This window comes from Phacochoerus africanus, chromosome 3, assembly GCF_016906955.1.
Source record: "Phacochoerus africanus isolate WHEZ1 chromosome 3, ROS_Pafr_v1, whole genome shotgun sequence".
Classification (NCBI taxonomy): domain Eukaryota; kingdom Metazoa; phylum Chordata; class Mammalia; order Artiodactyla; family Suidae; genus Phacochoerus; species Phacochoerus africanus.
In genome coordinates, this window is record NC_062546.1 from 35,347,527 (window position 1) to 35,368,536 (window position 21,010).

The 21,010-nt window shown below is 42.6% G+C and overlaps 1 protein-coding gene and 1 non-coding gene across 3 annotated transcripts in view; both read right to left on the reverse strand.

The window, feature by feature from the left end:
- RIN2 (Ras and Rab interactor 2) overlaps window positions 1–21,010 on the reverse strand; it is a 256,317-nt gene that overhangs the window by 150,109 nt on the left and 85,198 nt on the right. Inside the window, exon 1 of one of the 2 annotated variants that reach the window (XM_047771607.1) lies at window positions 11,333–11,491. The exons of the other annotated variant lie outside the window; for it this stretch is intronic. The gene's annotated coding sequence lies outside the window, so the exon portion shown is untranslated. Of the gene's footprint in view, window positions 1–11,332; window positions 11,492–21,010 lie in introns of those variants that run through there. 2 annotated transcript variants of the gene reach the window in all.
- Window positions 19,365–19,471, reverse strand: LOC125123853 (U6 spliceosomal RNA). Its single transcript, XR_007134222.1, has one exon. It is a non-coding gene; the product is annotated as a U6 spliceosomal RNA (small nuclear RNA).

Consider the following 21,010-nt stretch of genomic DNA (forward strand, 5'->3'; position numbering starts at 1 on the left):
GAGAGCCCAGGGGGCAGAGGGGCATGTGACCACCTGAACCAGCCAAGGCCTGGGGGCCAAGTCCAGATGAATGCCAGCCAAGCTGAAGATGTGAGCGCAGGAAGGAAATGATAGTAGCTGTATGCCATTGAGTTTGGGGGTGCTTTGTTCAGCAGCATCCTTGAGCTTACAGCTGACTGATACACCTTCCTAGCCAGTCTCACTGCAGCTGTTATGACGCCACCAACCATGTGCAGTCGCCTCACCCGGAGCTCTTTGAAGCCCAGGGCTCTCTGGCCCTCTGGCTCTCTGACACTCAGGCAGGCCTCCCTGGGGCTGGAAACTTCTCCCAATCCCCTTCAAGGACCCCAGGCTCCAAGCTCCACCTGTGTCTGGACCTCCCGAAACTGCAGATCTTTCCTCCCTCATGGACTGGATCCCGCTTGGCCCAGTGTCACTTCCATACCGTCTGGACCTCTTCCCCAACTTCTCCATCTCATCTGCCTCAAGGCTTTTTTCTCTGCCTCCTTGCTCCCCTGTCCTCTCTCACTGCCCTGGCTCCCCGCAGGCTTGGAGATGGTGTCAGGGCACAATGTCACCAGGCAGCCTCCCTTCTGGGAGCCAACCCTAACCCCAACATGCAATCCCTTAGAACCTGCTCTTATAAGGGGACACGCTGCACTAGGAAAGAGCACCGGGTGACAGAAGGATAGGAGCTGAATTTGCGCTTCCCCAATCCCTTTAGGAGCCTGTAACACCCATTACTGTGAGGGCTGTAAAGAGAAGGTAAATGACAATGGCAGCCACACAGCCTGTGAGAACCACATATCGCATCACCCTTGCACTGATGCATCAGTGTGCTATGTCCCCCGTCCAGAATCCAGCCAGAGGCCACCCTGATGGTGGCACACACAGCATCTGTCCTCACCAACGCTCACTCTTAGGGGAAACAACGCATCCCCCAAGTCAGGTGGCCCGTGCTGGGACAGTGAATGGCCCCTCATCCTCAGGGACCTTACTCGACTCTGCACTGGGCAAAAGGAGGGATGGGAGGTGGGGCTAGACATGCGGGACCCGCTCAGAAAAAGAAATGCAGGGGATGGAGGTCCCTCTTAACGTTAGTTTATGGGATAGTAATCCATGATGTTGGATTAAGCAAATGTCAATGGCCTTTGTCCCCAGGCGCATGTTTCTCTAGGGTCAGGCTAAAAGCTTCCCTGTGGGAGGCGGCGGGCACAGCGTGGCCACTCAAAGAACTCTGAAATTTAATGAGAACGGTCACTTGCATAAAATCCAAAATAGAGGCAGGAGGAGATTCAGGAAAAAGGAACTTGTTCCTTTCGGATACATCACAAGGAACAAAGAGGGAAAATTTCGATCTTTTAAAAAATTGCTTTTTCTCGCCTCAGAGATTAAACTGCACATTTTCTGGAGGCTGCTGTTTTGAGGCATTAAGAGACTTGTATTTTAATATAAAAACCACACAACCCTTGCTTTTTCTGTGCTGTGCCATTATCTGGCTCTTGGCAGACTTAAAATTCTTCCTTTTAAAACTATTTCCTTTTGGAGGTCAGCTGAAAGGCCGGTTCAAGCACCACATTGATAGAACTGAACTCTTAAAAGCAGCCATTATGGGTCCCAGTAGAAAAACACTCCGTGGTGCCAGGCTTCTGAGACATCATGCCTCAAACGTGGCTTTGTGTCAATGCAGCTGGATCCACAGACGAAAAGTTAAAAGACTTCTTTAAAAATGTTTCCACTTCTGGGAGTTCCCTGGTGGCACAGTGGGTTAAAGATCCGGTGTTGTCACTGAAGCAGCTTGGGTCACTGTGGGTTCGATCCCTGGCCCGGGATCTTCCAGGTGATGCAGGCATGGCCAAAAATAAGTAAATCAAGGCAGGAAGATTCTGAACACATAAAAAAAATAAAGTTTCTACTTTTGTAAGCCCTCTCCCCATCTCTTCGATGCTAAGCAGGAGCCAAGAGCTGGGGTAGAAAGATGTTCCCTCAGCCCCAGGACAGTGGCACCCCTGGGGTAGGGGTGAGGTTCCCACACCCAGAACCTGGCCCATTTTCCAGGCTCTCTCCTCAGACCCCAGCAGACAGACAGGAGGCACAAGTGCCTTGCGGGTTGGTCAGCATCGAGGTTCAGAAGGAAAAAGACTTTTTGACTGTCCATTTTTAAATGACAAAGTATTAAAACTATTGATTCATTCTGCAGACAGGATGAGCTCACAGGGAACCATGAATTTTTTTTTTTAATTGGCACAATCTGGTGCTTTAAGTACATACAGCTTTAATATAGCTTAAGATTTTAATATCCAGTGAATTCTGTTCCCTTAAAACTTCCTCAAATAGGAGTTCCCATTGTGGCTCAGTGGAAACAAATCTGACTAGTATCCATGAGGCCTCGCTCAGTGGGTTAAGGATCCAGTGTTGCTGTGAGCTGTGGTGTTGGTTACAGATGCAGCTCAGATCTGGGGTTGCTGTGGCTGTGGCTGTAGCTGGCAGCTACAGTTCCAATTCGACCCCTAGCCTGGGAACCTCCATATGCTGTGGGTGTGGTCCCAAGAAAGCAAACAAACAAACATACAGAAAAAACTTCCCCAAATGGCCAGGAGTTTGGCTTTTCTCCCTGCACAATAACTCCCAAAGGTAGTGACCATTGTATAGGATGAATAGACAGTGAGACAGGCGTCACAGATACTTGGGGGGAAAGACCAAATTATCTGGATGATTTAAAGGGCTGACCACTGGTGGGCAAATGAAAAACTGGTTTCATTCTTGCTAAAAGATAAACTGAGGCATATCAAAATGTTTACGAGTTTGAGGAAAACATGATCCGAATTGGGCAGCACCCAATCCAGCAGTTAGAAAGGAGCTCAGAGGCACTGTACAAAATGAAAGCTTCTCCCAGGCAGAGGGAGAGGGATAGGGAAGCTATGCCAAGCAAAAAAGCGGGCTGGCTACTGCAAGGTCAAGTTCCTTTAGGGGATGAAAGGGGTCTATCAGGCAGGTGACCTCACTATTGATGAGCACAGGATTCCTGAGTGACTGGTTTAAGACTTCATTTCTGGGAGAGCTGAAACTATAACTCAGCTTGGTGATATGAGGCTTAGCATAAGTGACTCCATTTTGGGGCTGCTGTCCTGTTTTCAACACAAAGTGGGAAGAGGATTGTCAGGGATTGATAGAAGCAGACACACCTCTCTGGCTCTTGCTAAGTCAGCTCTTTTATTGACGTGTAATATACATATGCAGAAGTTGGCCAATTACACTTAAACAGCCTGATGAATTTTCAAAACATTAGCCCACCCAGGGAACCAGCACTCAGACCAAGAAGCAGAACACCACCCACCAGCCCCCCAGAGGCACCCTCATGCCCTCCTTCCCATTGGCTTTAATCTTTTCATCAAGCAGAAGTCAGTAAATCCACCCTCATCTGTTGTTTTCATTTGTTTGCTTGCTTTTTAGTGTTGCACCCACAGCATATGGAAGTTCCCAGTTACAGCTGCCGGCCTACACCATAGCCACAGCAATGTGGGATCTGAGCCTTGTCTGTGACCTACACCACAGCTCACAGCAACACTGGATTCCTGATCCACTGAGCAAGGCCAGAGACTGTCCTCATGTATACTAGTCAGATTCATTTCCACTGTGCCACAACGGGATCTCCTCCCATCTACTTTTATAAATAAAGTTTTATTGAAACAGAGCCATTCCCATTCATACACACACTGTCTGTGGCTGCTTTTGCACCAGAAAGACACAGTGAGTGGTTGTGAGCAAAGACCTTATGGCCTGAGGAGGCTAAAATATTTACTATCTGGACCTTTACAGAAAAAGTTTGCAGACCCTGTTCTAGGTCAGTGCTGTTCAGCAGAATATAATAAGTCACAGAAGTAATTTAAAATTTTCTAGTAGCCAGATTAAAAAGCAAAAATGGGCAGAAGACCTAAATAGACATTTCTCCAACGAAGACATCTAGATGGCCAACAGGTACATGAAAAGATGCTCAGCATCACTAATTAGTAGAGAAATGCAAACCAAAACTATAATGAGGTATCACCTCATACCAGTCAGAATGGTCATCATCAAAAAGTCTATAGATAATAAACGCTGGAGAGGGTGTGGAGAACGGGGAACCAACCCTCCTACACAATTGATGGGAATGCAAATTGGTGCAGCCACTATGGACAGCAGGATAAAGGTTCTTTAAAAAAATGAAAATAGAGCTAACATATGATCCAGGAATCTCACTCTTGGGCATATATCTGGGAAAGACAAAAACTCTAATTCAAAAAGATACATGCACCCAATGTTCATCTCAGCACTATTTACTATACGGAAGTAGCCTAAATACCCATCTGCAGATGAATGGATAAAGAAGATATGGTACACACACACACACACACACACACACACACACACACACACACACAAACACACACCCCTAACATGGAATATCAGCCATAAAAAAGACTGAAATATTGCCAACTGCAGGAACATGGATAGATTGGAGATTATCCTACTAAGTCAGAGAAGGACAAATATCATGTGATATCTCTTATATGTGGAATCTAAAAAAATGATGCAAATAAACATTTACAAAATAGAAACAGACTCACAGACCTAGAAAACAAATTTATGGTTACCAAGGGGGAAAGGCAGGGAGAGATAAATTAGGAGTTTAGGGTTAACAAAAACACCACTCGATATAAAATAAAAAACAAGGATTTGCCGAACGGCACAGGGAACTATATTCAATATCTTGTAATATCTTATAATGAAAAAGAATCTGAAATATATATATATTTATATTTACATATACATTTGTATGTATATATAACTGAATCACTGTGCTGTATACCTGAAACACAATATTGTAAATCAACTATCCCTTAATTAAAAAAGTAAAAAGAGGACAAATAAACCTATTTTATTTACCTGATGCATCTAAAATCCTATCACTTCAGCATGTTATCAATAGAAAACGTGAGGTATTGTCTCTCTTTTCCCTACAGTTTCCAATGTCTGAGTGTATTTTACACAACACAGCTCAATTCATTGGAGCCACACTCCAAGCTCAACAGTTCCATGTGGCCTGGGCCGACTCTGTTGCAGCACAATCTGGAACACCCTCGGGCCCTCAGAACCTGGAGCTCCAGCACCTCCACCCCCTCGCTGAGCCCCCTGCCAGTCTGGGCTCCTTCCCTTCAACTGCACGTCCAACTCTGAAGACGCTTCCCTGGTTCTTTAAAATGTGAATTGAAGAATCACATTCAGAAATCCTACAACTCTTAGTGGTAACTTATCCCCAGAACAAAAAAAAAAGGAAAGACTTGCTCAGACTCACAACCTTATAAGAAAGAGCAGGATGATCTGGTGGGGAGCATCAGAAACCTTCAGATTTTGTCAGGAGGAAAATAATGCTAATACACAAGCTAAAAGAAAGAAACGCTAAATGCGTCAGAAGAAGGACAGAAGGAAACGAAGTTTTGACGAGCATCCCTTCAGTATATCTTTGGCAATGTCGCCATGTGATGGTTCTATTTAGCAATAAAAGAATGTTGACTGCAGGGCAAAGCCTAATTTAATTTTGGTTACAGGAATAAACAAACAAAAGAAAAAAGGCATAGCAGCGAGTATAAGAATTAAGACATACCACTTACCAATGCATTTCTGTCATCACTGAAGAATCACAAGGGCTGGAAACAGGCCAGGTGACAACAGCTGGATGGATGGAAGAGTGGGTGCCCCAGCCCCCAGAGGAGGAGAGCATGCTCTCTAGCTGGCCACAGTTCCCATCATTCTGAGTCAGCACACACCCATCATGCACTTGTTCGCATCACTACCTGGTTTTGTAGTTTGTACCTCTGCAGCAGACATAACTTTGAGACACTGAGATAACTTTTTAGAATTAGGACAGGATGATGTTTAAAGGAATGCAGTCAGACAACCTACAGAATGAGAGGAAATCTTTGCCAACGATGCAACCAACAAGGGCTTAATCTCCAAAATATACAAATAACTCAAACAATTCAACAGCAACAAAAAACAAACAACCCAATCGAAAAATGGGCAAAAGACCTAAATAGACATTTCTCCAAAGAAGACATATGGATGGCCAGTAGGCACATTGAAAAAAAGGCTCAACATCACTAATTATTAGAGAAATGTAAATCAAAACTACAATGAGGTCTCACCTCAAACTGGTCAGAATGGCCATCATAAATAAGTTTACAAATAACAAATACTGGAGAGGGTGTAGAGAAAAGAGAACCCTCCTACACTGTTGGTGGGAATGTAAATTGGTACAACCACTATGGAAAACAGTATGGAGGTTCCACAGAAAATTATAGAACTACCATATGATCCAGCAATCTCGCTCTTAGGCATGTATTTGGACAAAACTATAATTCAAAAAGATACATGCAGCCATATGTTCATAGCAGAACTATTCACAATAACCAAGACATGGAAACAACCTAAATGTCCATCAGTGATGAATGGATTAAGAAGATGTGGTACATATATACAATGGACCATTACTCAGCCATAGAAAAGAATGAAATAATGCTATTTGCAGTAACATGGACCTAGAGATTATCGCACTAAGTGAAGTCAGACAGAGAAAGACCTAAAATATGGCACAAATGAGCCTATCTACAGAACAGAAACAGACTCACAGACAGAGAACAGACTTGTGGTTGCCAAGGGGGAGGGGGGGAGAGGGGAGGGAGCGGGATAGACTGGGAATTTGGGATTAGTAGATGCAAACTATTACATTTAAAACAGATAAGCAATGAGGTCCTGCTGTATAGCACAGGGAACTATATCCAATATCTTGGGTTGGACTATAATGGAAATAATATAAGAAAGGGAATAGCTAGCTAGCTAGCTAGCTAGCTAGCTAGCTAGCTAGCTAGCTAGCTAGATAGATAGATAGATAGATGGATGACTGGGTCACTTTCCTATACAGCAGAAACTGGCACAACATTGGAATCAACTATAATAAAAAATAAATTAAAAAAAAGTAATGCAGTTACATGCTATTGGCAATGGGGAAAATTTGAGCAGAAGTAAAAACTATTATTCATCAGGTGTATACTCTTGTGGTTTCCATTAAATCTTGAAGGGCTTTGAATCTTTTGCTTATATATTAGCAGAATAGTTGGTTCCCGATCAGAGGCAAGTGCTTTTTTTATCCTTTAATCATCTGAGATGATGTAGTGCTGGTGCAGCTTGCAAGAGCACAAGATTGTAATTACAAACTCTTTCCAATCTCACCAGCCAAAGTGGAAAAATACTCTACCACCATCATTTCTAGAGTTATTCTCTCTTAAATTATTGTGGCTTTGCCGTTTGACATCCTTGAGAAGTAATATGACTGACAATCAGGAAACAGTTTATTCTTTCTTTTTTAAAAAAATAGAGAACTTTACTACCTACATGTCATTTTTTTTTTTTTGTCTTTTTGCTATTTCTTGGGCCGCTCCCACAGCATATGGAGGTTCCCAGGCTAGAGGTTGAATCGGAGCTGTAGCCACTGGCCTACGCCAGAGCCACAGCAACGCGGGATCTGAGCCGCGTCTGCAACCTACACCATAGCTCACCGCAACGCCGGATCGTTAACCCACTGAGCAAGGCAGGGATCGAACCCATAACCTCATGGTTCCTAGTCAGATTCGTTAACCACTTAACCACTGCGCCACAACGGGAACTCCATTTTTTTTTTTTTTTTTGGTTGCACCCACGGCATGGGGAAGTTCCTGGGCCAGGGAACCCACACCATAGCAGAAAACCTGAGCCACTGCAGTGACAATGCTGGGTCCTTTATGCCCTTTGCCACAAGGGAACTCCCAGAGAGTTTATTCTTGGGGCATCCCCATTTAAGGTATTTGTACCCTGAATCATGTTTATTTATCTATGTCATGTTGTATTAAGTCACAAATAGTTTATGAGCCGTGGCACTGCATGTTTTATACAACCGTAAAATGTATTCTTTTTCTTTTTGACTGCACCCACAGAATGCGCAAGTTCCCGGGCCAGGGATCGAACCCAAGCCACAGCAGTGACAACGCCGGATCCTTAAGCACCAGGCCACCAGGGAACTCATATAAAATGTATTCTTTATAAAGTCAGCATCTCTTATTTGAAAATGTTTTGAGGACCGCAAGTTATGTTGTCAGAATAATTTCTACTCCTAACAAAAGTTCTTCTCAAAAGAAACCCAAAGAAAGTGACTCTATTTTTCATTGAGGATTTGCCATTTTATTTTTGAACATGCTGGTAGGGTGTGGCAGCATAAAGATTGCTGCATCAGACACAAGAGGGGCTGCCTGTAGCTGGACAACCTACAAAGCCTCAGCCTCATCCTCTGAGCCTCAGTTTCCCCATATTTCACATGGGGTAGAGAGACTGGCATGGCCAATTCCAACACTATTTATTTGCAGCAGAATCCCTTTCTCCAACTCACCTAAAAAGGGCAGAGCGGCCTTGCTGATGGGGGTCATGTGAAGTCCTGAGCTGGGACCCTCCCCACCCCTGCTTCCTCCCAGGCAGCCCTGGCTGGTCTGAACACCACAGGCTGTGTGGTGCGCTCATTCCCTTTCCAGGCTGCAGTTTCTGTATCAATCATGCAAAGTGCCAAGGGCAGCGTGGCCGCCTCCCAAACATTCCGCATCACCTCTGTCAGGTGCCTCCTAATCCTGAATCACCCTTGGATCCACTCTCCCCACTTCTTTCTGCCTCCAGAACCTCACCAGTCAAGAGCTTTCTCAAGACTCACCTTCCTTCAGAAAGCTCTAGCCTACACCTGATGCAATCCTATCCCCATTATGCTTCCCCCAGGTGCCTTCTCCACCACGAAGTGCTTGCATCACAGGGGCCTTAGTGTAGAATCGACAAACCCCTGCTCAGAGAAGGGACAGGGGGCCAGCCACGCATCCTGAGCTCCCATCACTGGTCCCCTGCTCTGGACACTGGGGCCCAGAACCTCCTCCTGATTTTTTTTTGTGGGGGCGTGTGTGCTTTTTCTAGGGCCGCACTGGCGGCATATGGAGGTTCCCAGGTCAGGGGTCTATTTGGGGCTATAGCCGCCACCTTACACCACAGTCACAGCAACTCGGGATCTGAGGCACGTCTGTGACCTATACCAGAGCTCATGGCAATGCCAGAGCCTTAACCCACTGAGTGAGGCCAGGGATCGAACCTGCAACCTCATGGTTCCTTGTCAGATTCGTTAACCACTGAGCCACGAGGGGAACTCCTGCCCCCTGATTTTTGACTGCAGAGGCTCTTAAAGGTTTAGCAAAGGGCACCTTCATCACGTGGTAAGTCCTTTTACAATGAGGATATTTAGATCATCTTCCAAAATAAATATGAATACCTGTAACAGAGAAAGAGGCAGGCGGCTCTGCCTTCATGGTTCAAATCATCATTCTCAACAGTGGCCTTTTTATCCCGTAAGTCAGCACAGTCTGTGAGGCTGCATCTGTGACTACTCACTGCAGGTGAAGTTATAGATTCACTTCACCTCAACGGAACTGAAAGAACAAAGGCACTCGTGTTCAAAGCAGTGACGCCAAACAATCATAATACAGTCCTTTTGCAAAAGCCCTTGCTTGGTATGGATGAGAGACTGAATACAGCCCATGCAACCAAATGCTCCCAAAACAACAGACATCTTTTAGGCAATGAAAGGAGCCAGAGAAGAAAGGCACAAGTGGTGTAAAAGCTCCGTGCTGGAGATGGTGGGCACGCTCCTGAATTGACTTATGTTTCAACAAAGTACCTAAACCAAATTTTAAGATTTTAATCTATGAGCATCTGTTGCTCAACCGCTTTGGACAAGGCCAGGCACCACCAGGTGCCAGATCAGGACCTGGTAAAATGTGCCTGGAAAAGGCTCAGTGGGGCCACAGGATTGTATGGATTTAAAGCTTGGTCCCTCGCTACCCATTCTGGACAAAGATGCTCTCCCAGTAATTCAGGGCATGACTGGACATGTACAGACATCTCCTTAATTGTCAGAAATACTTCTGGGGCTGGATGCAGAGGCACGGAGACTTAGCCTTGAGAGAAGCCTATAAGTGGGCTGTGTCAATGATTATAAAACATTCCTGTAAACTGTAGGGAGGGGACGTCTGTGGGAAGGGAATAACAGTGACAAAAATGAGATAGTTCCCACTGTGGCTCAGCGTTAATGAATTGGATTAGTATCCACGAGTATGCGAGTTCAATCCCTGGCCTCGCTCAGTGGGTTAAGGATCCGGCCTTGGCATGAGCTGTGGTATAGGTCACAGATGTGGCTCGAATCTGACATTTCTGTGGCTGTGGCATAGGCCGGGGCTCTAGCTCTGATTTGACCCCTAGCCTGGGAACTTCCATATGCCACAGGCGCAGCCCTAGAAAGATAAAAAAGAAAAAAACAGAGGGGTGCCTCTTTACTTCAATTTGTGTATCCCTAGACATTACTTGTTCCATGTCACAGAAGGGAAAAGGTACCTTATGAGAAACAAACAACAAACCCCAAACTCCTACCCAGGTAGGTGCTGAGAAGCTTAATGTTAAACTTCTCCAAGGCCTGGCACCAGGGGAGAGCCACAGGGACAGGAGCTGTGAGATCTGGATCTGGCCAGTTCCCCTGGTTTGACCTTGGACCAGGCATGTTCTCTTGGTCCCTTTGTTTATGAAATTTGAGGTTGAAATTGATGGCACTGAAAAATTCACTTTCTGTGTTTTCATTCCCTTGATTACAGAAAGGATACATGCTTACTGTAATAATCCGTGATTCATTCCAAGGATGGATGGAAAGGAGAAAATGCTACAGGCCACATCACACCAGAAGCTGGAGAGGCAGGAGGATGGGGAAGCAGAGGTGCAGAAAGAAAGTCAAGCAGAGCAGCCAGGACTGAGGCTGAACTAGATCTTCCTGCAGGAGGCTAGAAGGAGCAGAGGGACCAGGGTTTTCTGTCCTCAAATAACTCTCATGACACTGCAGACTCAGTAGTTATGCGGCCATTGGTAGAGGAAAGGCATTGGGCTAGAAGCCAGGGGACACGTCTGGCTCCCTCGTGGAACTGGTTTTGTGACTCTGGGTGGGTGACTGAACCTCCCCAGGTTTCCATTTCCTTGTCTGTAAAGCACTCCTACTTTAAAGTATGGGTGGGAGAGTAAAATAGATCAGCTCGTGAAAGCAGCAGGCAAGCCCTAAGCGTGTTCAGAGCAGTTCATTCTCACTCCCATCGAAAGGAAGCCCCTCCCCACTTTGGCCTTTGTTTTATTTCCACCCAAGCATTCAGGCAGCCAAGACCCACAGAAGGGCCTGTGTGCACAGAACTTTTCTCACCAGTTATGTAGTTCCTCCCGTGGAGTGCTGGTGAGGCAGGGGTTAAAGGAGACCCAGGTGAGAACAAACACCGGGACACATCAACCAGGCAGCGAGCACAGGCCAGCGCAGGATCAGACTTGGGGCTTCCCACCGAGGCGACAATCTCAGACCACAGTTCCTGCTGGAATCCTGTTCTTAATAAACAGGTTGGTCCACTTACGTACAGAATAAAAATGATCACAGAGGCCCAGCGAACTGAGAAGGCTTTGTTGTCAGGCCCTGGGAGGAGTTATATTGGTGTGAGGAGGCTTAGATCTCCAGAGATCCAGTGTATGGGATGGGGGTGGGCGGGTCACCCCCAGGATCAGCCCTGACCCAGAGCCACACCCCTCACTACAGAAACAGGTGCTGGCCAGTGGGTGTGCTACCTGCCTGGGGCCATACACAGTGCCAAACCTCTTCAGTGGACTTACCCAGGCCTTCAGTTTAGATCTGACCACGTCTGGGACTACGATTTCCCCAGCTGTGACATGAAAGAATGGAACAACCAGCGCCACACCCCAGAGTGATGCCCAATGGGGAAGGGAGTGGCCACAGCCACAGTCTGGCCCAAGAGCTGTGAAAGCCCCCTGCCCTTTGCACAACGGGATCTGCAGCACCAGGACACAGGTTCAATCCCCAGCCTGGCAGAGTGGGTTAAGGGTTCCGGCATTGCCACAGCTTCAGCACAGGTTGCAGCTGCAGTTCAGATCTGATTCCTGGCCTAGGAACTCTATATGCCACAGGGCAGCCAAAAAAGAAAAAAAAAAAGAAAAGGAAAAAATATATAATTTATATGCCGATATTAGCACAAAGAAGAGGAAACAGAACTACATGGAAGCAAAGCTTTAAGTTGATATTAATCCAAACTTGATTGCTGCAAATTAATGTTAATTGTAGTCCCCAGAGCAAACACTAATAAATGCAAAAGAAACATAACAAGGGAATTAAAATGGTACACTCAAAAATATCTATTTGATATATGCTGGAGAGGGTGTGGAAAAAAGGGAACCCTCCTGCACTGTTGGTGGGAATGTAAATTGGTACAACCACTATGGAAAACAGTATGGAGGTACCTTAGAACACCATACATAGAACTACCACATGATCCAGCAATCCCACTCTTGGGCATATATCTGGACAAAACTTTCCTTGAAAAAGACACATGTGCCCGCATGTTCACTGCAGCACTATTCACAAGAGCCAAGACATGGAAACAACCTAAATGTCCATCAGCAGATGACTGGATTAGGAAGATGCAGTATATATACACAATGGAATACTACTCAGCCATAAAAAAGAACAAAATAATACCATTTGCAGCAATATGGATGGAACTAAAGACTCTCATACTAAGTGAAGTAAGTTAGAAAGAGAAAGACAAATACCATATGATATCACTTATATCTGGAATATAATATATAGCACAAATGAACCTTTCCACAGAAAAGAAAGTCATGGACTTGGAGAATAGACTTGTGTTTGCCAAGGGGGAGGGGGAGGGAGAGGGATGGACTGGGAATTTGGGATTAATAGATGCAAACTCTTGCCTTTGCAATGGATAAGCAATGAGATCCTGCTGTATAGCACTGGGAACTATGTCTATTCACTTATGATGGAGCATGATAACGTGAGAAAAAAGAATGTATACATGTTTCTGTTTCTCTAGGGAACCCAGACAATGTACTCTCTATAAGAGATTTACTTTCTCTTCAAAGACACAAATAGTCTGAAAGCAGAAGAATGGAAAAACTTCAAAGACACAAATAGTCTGAAAGTAAAAGAATGGAAAATGTTATATACCATGCACACAGAACCCAAAACAGAGCTGAAGGTGCTATTCTAATATCAAGACAAAGGGGACTTTGAGACACAAATTATTACTAGACAAAGAAATTTTATAATGATAATGGGATCAATCCATCTAACAACAGAGCCTCCAAATACATGTAGCAAAAACTGACAATTGAAGGGAGAAATCAAAATTCAACAATATTTTCAGGTTTCAACACCCACTTTTAATAAGGAGCAGAAGAATGAGATGATAAACAAGGAAATAGAAAACTGAATGACACTAGGAACCAACAAGACATAACAGATAGCCATAGAACATTCCATCCAACAGCAGCAGAATACACGTTCTTCTTAAGTACACATGAATATTTTCCAAGACAGATCACATCTTAGGTCATAAAACAAGTCTCATGCCTAGATCATTAACCCACTGAGTGAGGCCAGGATTGAACCTGTGTCCTCATGGATACTAGTCAGATTCGTTTCCACTGAGCCACGACAGAAACTCCCAAAACATGTTCTCTGACAATATAGATGAAATTAGAAATCAATTGCAGGGAAATTAGGAGATTCCTATACATGCGGAAATTAAACAATATACTCAGGTAACCAATGGATCAATGAAGAAACATAAGGAATTTAGAAAATATTTTGAGATGAATGAAAACAAAAACAAGCGTAATACCCTCAAGTTAGATATATTCAATCATTGTACAAGTATTGACAAGGATGTGGAGAAATAGAAATCCTTATACACTGTTGATGGGAATGTAAATTGGTACAGCCACTATGAAAAACAGTATTGAGTTTCCTTAAAAGAAAAAAAAATAGAACTATGGTATAATCTAGCAATCCCACTTTTGGCTCTATATTCAAAGGAAATGAAAACAGGATATTGAACACATGTCTGCACCCAAATGCTCACTGCAGCCCTATTCACAATAGCCACAACATGGATACAAACTAGGTGTCCACTGATGGGTGAATGGATAACAAAGATATTACTCAGTCATGAGAAAGAAGGAAAGCCTGTTTGCAATGACAACCTGAGGGTACTATGCTACATGAAATAAGCAAAACAGAGGATGACACATACTTCATGGTATCACTTATATGTGGAATGTAAAAAATAGCCAAATTGGCAGGAACATAAAGTAGAAAATTAGCTGCAAGATGCTGGGGTGGGGGCAGTGAATGAAATAGGGAGAGTTTGGTAAAGGGTACAAACGTTCGGCTATATGATGAATCAGGTCTGAGGAGCTAATGGATGATGTGGTGACTGTGGTTAATATCACTGTATTGTATATGTGAATATTGCTAGGAGAAGAGAATTTAAATGTTATCACCTAAAGGAAGGAAACAAAGAAAAAGAAATGTGAGGTGCCAGAATAGAAGGACTGGAGCTCAACTTCTCTCCTAAACACAACACAATTCACAAGTAAAGCTGAGCATTCTTCACCCAAATGGACTGGAAACCTTAAGAAAGATACCCTGCTCCAGAAGAAAAAGAGGAAGCCACATCAAGAGGTAGGAGGGGTGATTTCATGATATAAACAACCCCATACCTCCAGGGTGGGAAGCTCCACAGACTGAAAACTAACTGGTTCACAGAGACTCACCTACAGGAGTGAGAGTTCTGAGCCCCACATCAAACCCTCACGTGTGGGGATCTGGCACTGGGAGAAAGAGCCCCTGGAGCATCTGGCATTGAAGGCCAGTGGGGCTTGTGCGCAGGAGCTCCATAGAACTGGGGGAAACGGAGACCCCATTCTTAAAAGGCCCACACTGACTTTCACGTGCACTGGGTCCCAGGGAAGAGTGAGGTCTCCACAGGAGTCTGGGTCAAACCTGACTGCAGTTCTTGGAGGACATCCTGGGAAAACAGGGGTGAACGTGGCTTGTTGTGAGGGATGGACATTGAAAGCAAAGCTCTCAGGAATATTCAGTAGCTGCCTTTCTCTGGAGGTGGCAATTTTGGGAAAATCTGGCCCCACCTGTCAGTCATCCCTGAGAAGCCCAGGGCAAACAATAACCCAGGTGGGCTCACAGCCCCGCCCTTCAGTAAACAGGCTGCCTAAAGACCCCTCAGGCACACAGCTGCCTCTAATCCCATCCACAGACAAAGCCCCACCCACCAGAGGGATTAGAATCAGCTCCACCTACCAGGGAGCAGGCATCAGCCCTTCCCATCAGAAAGCCTACATCAAACCCCCATACTGACCTCAGCCACAAGGGGGGCAGACACCAGAAGAGAGGCTACAACTCTATTATCTGTAAGAAGGTCACCACATCAAAAACCTATAAAAATGAAAAGACAGAGAACTATAACTCAGATGAGGGAGAAAGGAAAAACCCCAGAAAATCAGCTAAGTGATCAGGAGATTCTCAGCCTCCAGGAAAAAGACTTTAGACTGTTGATGCTGAAGATGATGCAAGACATTGGAAATAAACTGGAGGCAAAGATGAATAACTTACAGGAAACATTGAGCAAAGAGATACAACATATAAAACTTAAGAAGAGATGCAAAATACAATAACAAATAAAAAATTCACTAGAAGCAGCTAACAGCACAATACAGGAGGCAGAAGAACGAATAAGTGAGGTGGAGGACAGATTGGTGGAAATTACAGATGCAGAACAGGAAAGAGAAAAAAGATTGAAAACAAATGAAGAGAGTCTCAGAGAATTCTGGGACAACATTAAACACACCAACATCTGTATTACAGGGATGCCAGAAGGAGAAGAGAGAGAGAAGGGGACAGAAAAAATATTCCAAGAGATAATAGCCAAAAACTTCCCCTAACATAGGAAAGGAACCACTCACTCAAATCCAGGAAGCACAACGAGTACCATATAAAATAAACCCAAGGAGGAACACACCGAGACACATATTAATCAAACTGACCAAAATTAAAGACAAAGAGAAAATCTTGAAAGCAGCTAGGGAAAAGAAGCAAGCAACATACAAGGGAACCCCAATAAGGTTATCGGCAGATTTTTCAGCAGAAACTCTGCAGTCCCGAAGGGAGTGGCATAATATACTTAACGTGATGAAAGAAAAAAACCTCCAACCAAGATTACTTTCCCCAGCAAGGCTCTCATTCAGATTTGAAGGAGAAATCAAAACCTTCACAGATAAACAAAAGTTGAGAGAATTCAGCAATACTAAACCAGCCTTACAACAAATACTAAAGGAACTTCTCTAGGCAGAAAAGACAAGACAGCAACTGGAAACAAAAATTCCTCATATGACAAGGCTCACCAGTAAAGGTATATATATAGTAAAGATATGAAATTGTCCATGCACAATTATACCACCAAAATCAGAAATCATGAGAAGAGGTGGGTACAAATGCAGGACACTGGAGATGAACTTACAATTAAGAGAACAACAACTTAAAACAATCTCATATACATATAGACTCTTAAATCAAAACTTCAGAATAACTGCAAACCAAAAATCTACAATTGATACACAAACAAGGAATCTCTGGAGAAGAAATATATCTCATAGTAAATAAATAAGTGCATAATCCAGCATGAAGGGGGTCATTTGACATCATTCTTGGAATGCTGAAGTCTTCTTAGATCTGATTCTGATTTCCTCTCCATCAAAGAATTTATGATAATTATAATTAAATAATGCAACTGTACCATTAAAAAAAAGAAATATGAGGTGATGGATATATTAATTAACCACATGGAAGGAACTTTTTCACAATGTATATGTGTATCAAGTCATCATAAGGTACACTTTAAATGTCTTAAAATTGTATCAATTATACTTCAATAAAGCTGAAAAAAAATCACTGTAATATACCATATAAACAAAATAAAGGACAAAACCACATGATCATATCAACAGATGCAGAAAAAAGCAACTGATAAAATCTAATCCATGATGAAAACCCTCAAAACACTAGAACCATAAGGGAACTTTCTCAACCTGATAAAGAGCATTTATGAAAAATCCACAGCTGATATTACATTTAATGGTGAAAGATTGAAAGTCTTCCCCTAAGATCAAGAAGAAGACAAGGATGTCTGTTTTTGCTACTTCTGTTCAACACTGTACTGGGGGTTCTAGCCAGGGAACTTTAAGCAAGAAAATGAAATAAATCACCACACTGTAAATCAACTATGCATCAAAAAGAAAAAAGAAAAAGAAATAAAAAGCATACAGATCAAGAAGGAAGAAATAAAGTTCTTTATTCAGAGATGACATGCCCTTATATACAGAAAATCCTGAGGAATCCACACACAAAAAACAGAACCAATAAATAGGTTTAGGAGGATAGAAGATCAATGAACAGAAATTAACTGTATTTCTATACACTAACAATTAAAATGAAATTAGGAAAACTTAATTTGCAATAGGATCAGAAAGAATAAAGTACTTAGGAATAAAGTGAACAAAAGAAGTATAAGGCTTATACAGTGAAAACTACAAAATATCCTTGAAAGGTATTAAGGCCTATCGTGGCTCAGTGGAAACGAACCTGACTAGCATCCATGAGGACGCAGGTTTGATCCCTGGCCTTGCTCGGTGGGTTGAGAATCCTGCGTTGCGGTGAGCTGTGGTGTAGGTTGTGTAGGCCAGCAGCTACAGCTCTGATTTGACCCCTAGCCTGGGAACCTCCATATGCTGCAAGTGCGCCCCCTGCCAAAAAAGATGCAAATGAGTGGAAGGACATTCCATGTTTATGAATTGGAAAACGTTAGGATGGCCATGCTCCCCAAATTGATCTATATGTTCAACACACTCCCCTTCAAAACCTTTTTCTCCCATAAATTGATAAGCTGATCCTAAAGTTAAAGAGATGCAGAACAGCCAAAACAATCTTGAAGAGAACAAAGCAGGAGGACTCGACTTTGAAAACATCCCAGTTTCAAAATGTACTACAAAGCTACAGTACCAATTATATATCTGATTATGGACTTGTACCCAGAATTTGTAAAAACTTGTATAATTCTTACAAGAGAGAAATAATCCAATGGGGAAAAAAAAGTGGGGAAGGGATCTGAATAGACATCTCTCCAAAAAAGATAGTCAATAAACACACGAGAAGATGTTCAATATCATTGGTCATTGGCCAAAGGCAAATCAGTACCACAATGAAATATCATTTCACACACAGGAGGATGGCTATAATCAAAAAGAGGGGATTTCCCATCATGGCTCAGCAATAACGAACCCAACTAGTATCCATGAGGACCCAGGTTCGATCCTTGGCCTCTGGGTTAAGGATCCGGCATTGCCGTGAGCTGTGGTGTATGTTGTAGACTTGGCTCAGATCTGGCGTTGATGTGGCTGTGGTGTAAGCTGGCAGCTGCAGTTCCAATTCAACCCCTAGCCTGGGAACTTCCATATGCCTTGTGTGTGACCCTAAAAAGACCAAAAAAAAAAAAAAAGAGATAGTAACTATTGCTGGTGAGGATACAAAGGAATTGGAACCCTCAAATTGCTGGTGGGGTTGTAAAATGGTGCAGCTACTAAACAGTGTAGCAATTCCTCAAAAGCTAAACAGAGTTACTCTCTGATCCATCAATTCGACTTGACTGGAGAGAACTATGTGCATATCCACACAAAACCCTGTACGTGAATCCATATACCAGCATTACTTACTGTGGCCAAAAGTTGAAATAACCCAAATGTCCACCAGTTGATGAACAGATAAATGTAATGTGGTATATCCATACACTGAAATATTATTTAGCACTAAAAAAGAAATACTGACATATGTCATATAAACAAATATACTAATTAAAAGATAGACACAAAGGCCACACATCATATGATTCCATTTATGCAAAACGTCCAGAATAGGCAAATCTATAGAGAAACAGAGTAAATGAGTGGTTGCCAGTGGCTGGGAGGAAGGAGGAATGGAGAACGACTGCTAATGGCTATGGGTTTTCTCTTTAGGGTGATGGAAATGACCTAGAATTAGATGGTGATGATGGTTGCAAGACTCTATGTATATACTGAAGACCACTGAATCGTATGCATTGCAAGAATGAATTTTATGGTGTGTGAATCATATCTCAATTTTTTTACTTTAATATGCAAATTTAATGACGACCTCATATCACTCCTATTAAAGCTTTTCATTTCTCAGTATGATCTTTGACAAAGTTAATATATCATTGGTAAATACAAAGGGCTGTATTTTATGTTTGTGATCTTTGGCACTTTTGTCAGGAGAATCTCAAAAGAAAAATATGGAACACTTCATGAATTTGCACATCATCCTTGCGCAGGGGCCATGCTAATCTCCTCTGTATCATTCCAATTTTAATTTATGTGCTGCCAAAGAGAGAACATATCTCAATTTTTAAAAAGTAAAAAAAAAAAAAAAGAAAGAAAAAAATGGTGTTATTAAAGTCAAGGCCACTGTCGGTTGAGTAAATTAGTTAATTACCCATAGCATCTAGTCTATTCCTCCAGAGCAGACTTCTACTCCTTAAGACACAGAACAAATGCCAGCTCATCTCACATTGTGTTACTCTGTGCCATATGTTAAGACCAGCCTCAGACTGATAATGCAGTTTAAAGGTAAGTTAGGAAGTTCCTGCTGTGGTGCAATGGGTTAAGAATCCAACTGTAGTAGCTCAGGTCGATACAGAGGCGGGGGTTTGATCCCCAGCCCGGGAACTTCCATATGCCGTAAGTGCAGCCATTAAATAATAAATTAAATAAAAGTTAGAAAGTAACTAACATAAGTAACTTCATGCTAAAAGAAGAACAAAATAGCTTCCCAAATGAGAGAAAATGTGATATTATTTTCAAGCTAAAATCCCTGAAGATCTTTTAGAGTAAAAGAAAAAAACATTCTTATGAAGTGACTGTGTAAGCCAGCTGAATAAAGTGCTTTCTTTTTGTTATCCTCAACTCAAAATACATTTCAGATATATTATAGACTTAATAAGTGAGTTAATCAAACTAGATGAAAATACAGGCATACATTTATTTCACCTCTGGATGGGGAAAATCATTCTCAGTATATACCCTGATGGGGGGGGGGGGGGGGGAGGAGATTCAAAAAGAAAAAGATCGATGGGCTTGATTACATATAAAAATAATTAAAGTATCTGGACATTAACACAGACCATAAAGACAATTAAAAGGGAAAGAAAAAGGATGATTTCATCTTTGCTAGGAATTTGACAAAGAATATAATTAATTCAAATGAGTCAGTAAAAAGCCTGACTTTCCCAATGGTGAATTTAGAAATTATGAACAAGAAAAAGAAAAAGCAAAAAAGAAAAACCACAGGACAGAAAAAAAGATGTGTGGTTAATTTGAATATGTTGAAACTTCCTAGGGATAAAAAATTTAAAAATGCAAGTAAAACTGATAATGAGAGGCTGTTTCTTACTTGTGAAATTAGCCCAAATTAGGAAAAAGACAAGGCTCAAATGTGTTGACTTCTCAGAGCCTTTATTTTCCCTGAGGTATTTTAATTTTCTCTGAACAGTTCCCCATGTTTATTGAGTTAAATTCATCCTCAAGTAGTTCCTTTTTTGCTGCTAGAAAATGCAAAGGCTTTTGACTCAAGAGTTGGGTTAAAACCCAACATTTAATATACTGCGTGTGTGTGTGTGTGTGTGTGTGTGTGTGTGTGAGAGAGAGAGAGAGAGAGAGAGAGAGAGAGAGAGAGAGAGAGAGAGAGAGAGAGAGAGATCTATGTTCTGTGGTACTTTACCTCTCTGAGGCTCAGTTTCCACATCCATAAAATGGGGACAAATAAATCTTTAAGGGAAGTACCTTCATATGACAGGTGATAACTGGTAGTAATGACAACAGTGGGATGGCCTCGAAGAACCTCTTAATATCTTCCAATTCCTCTAAAATGAACATC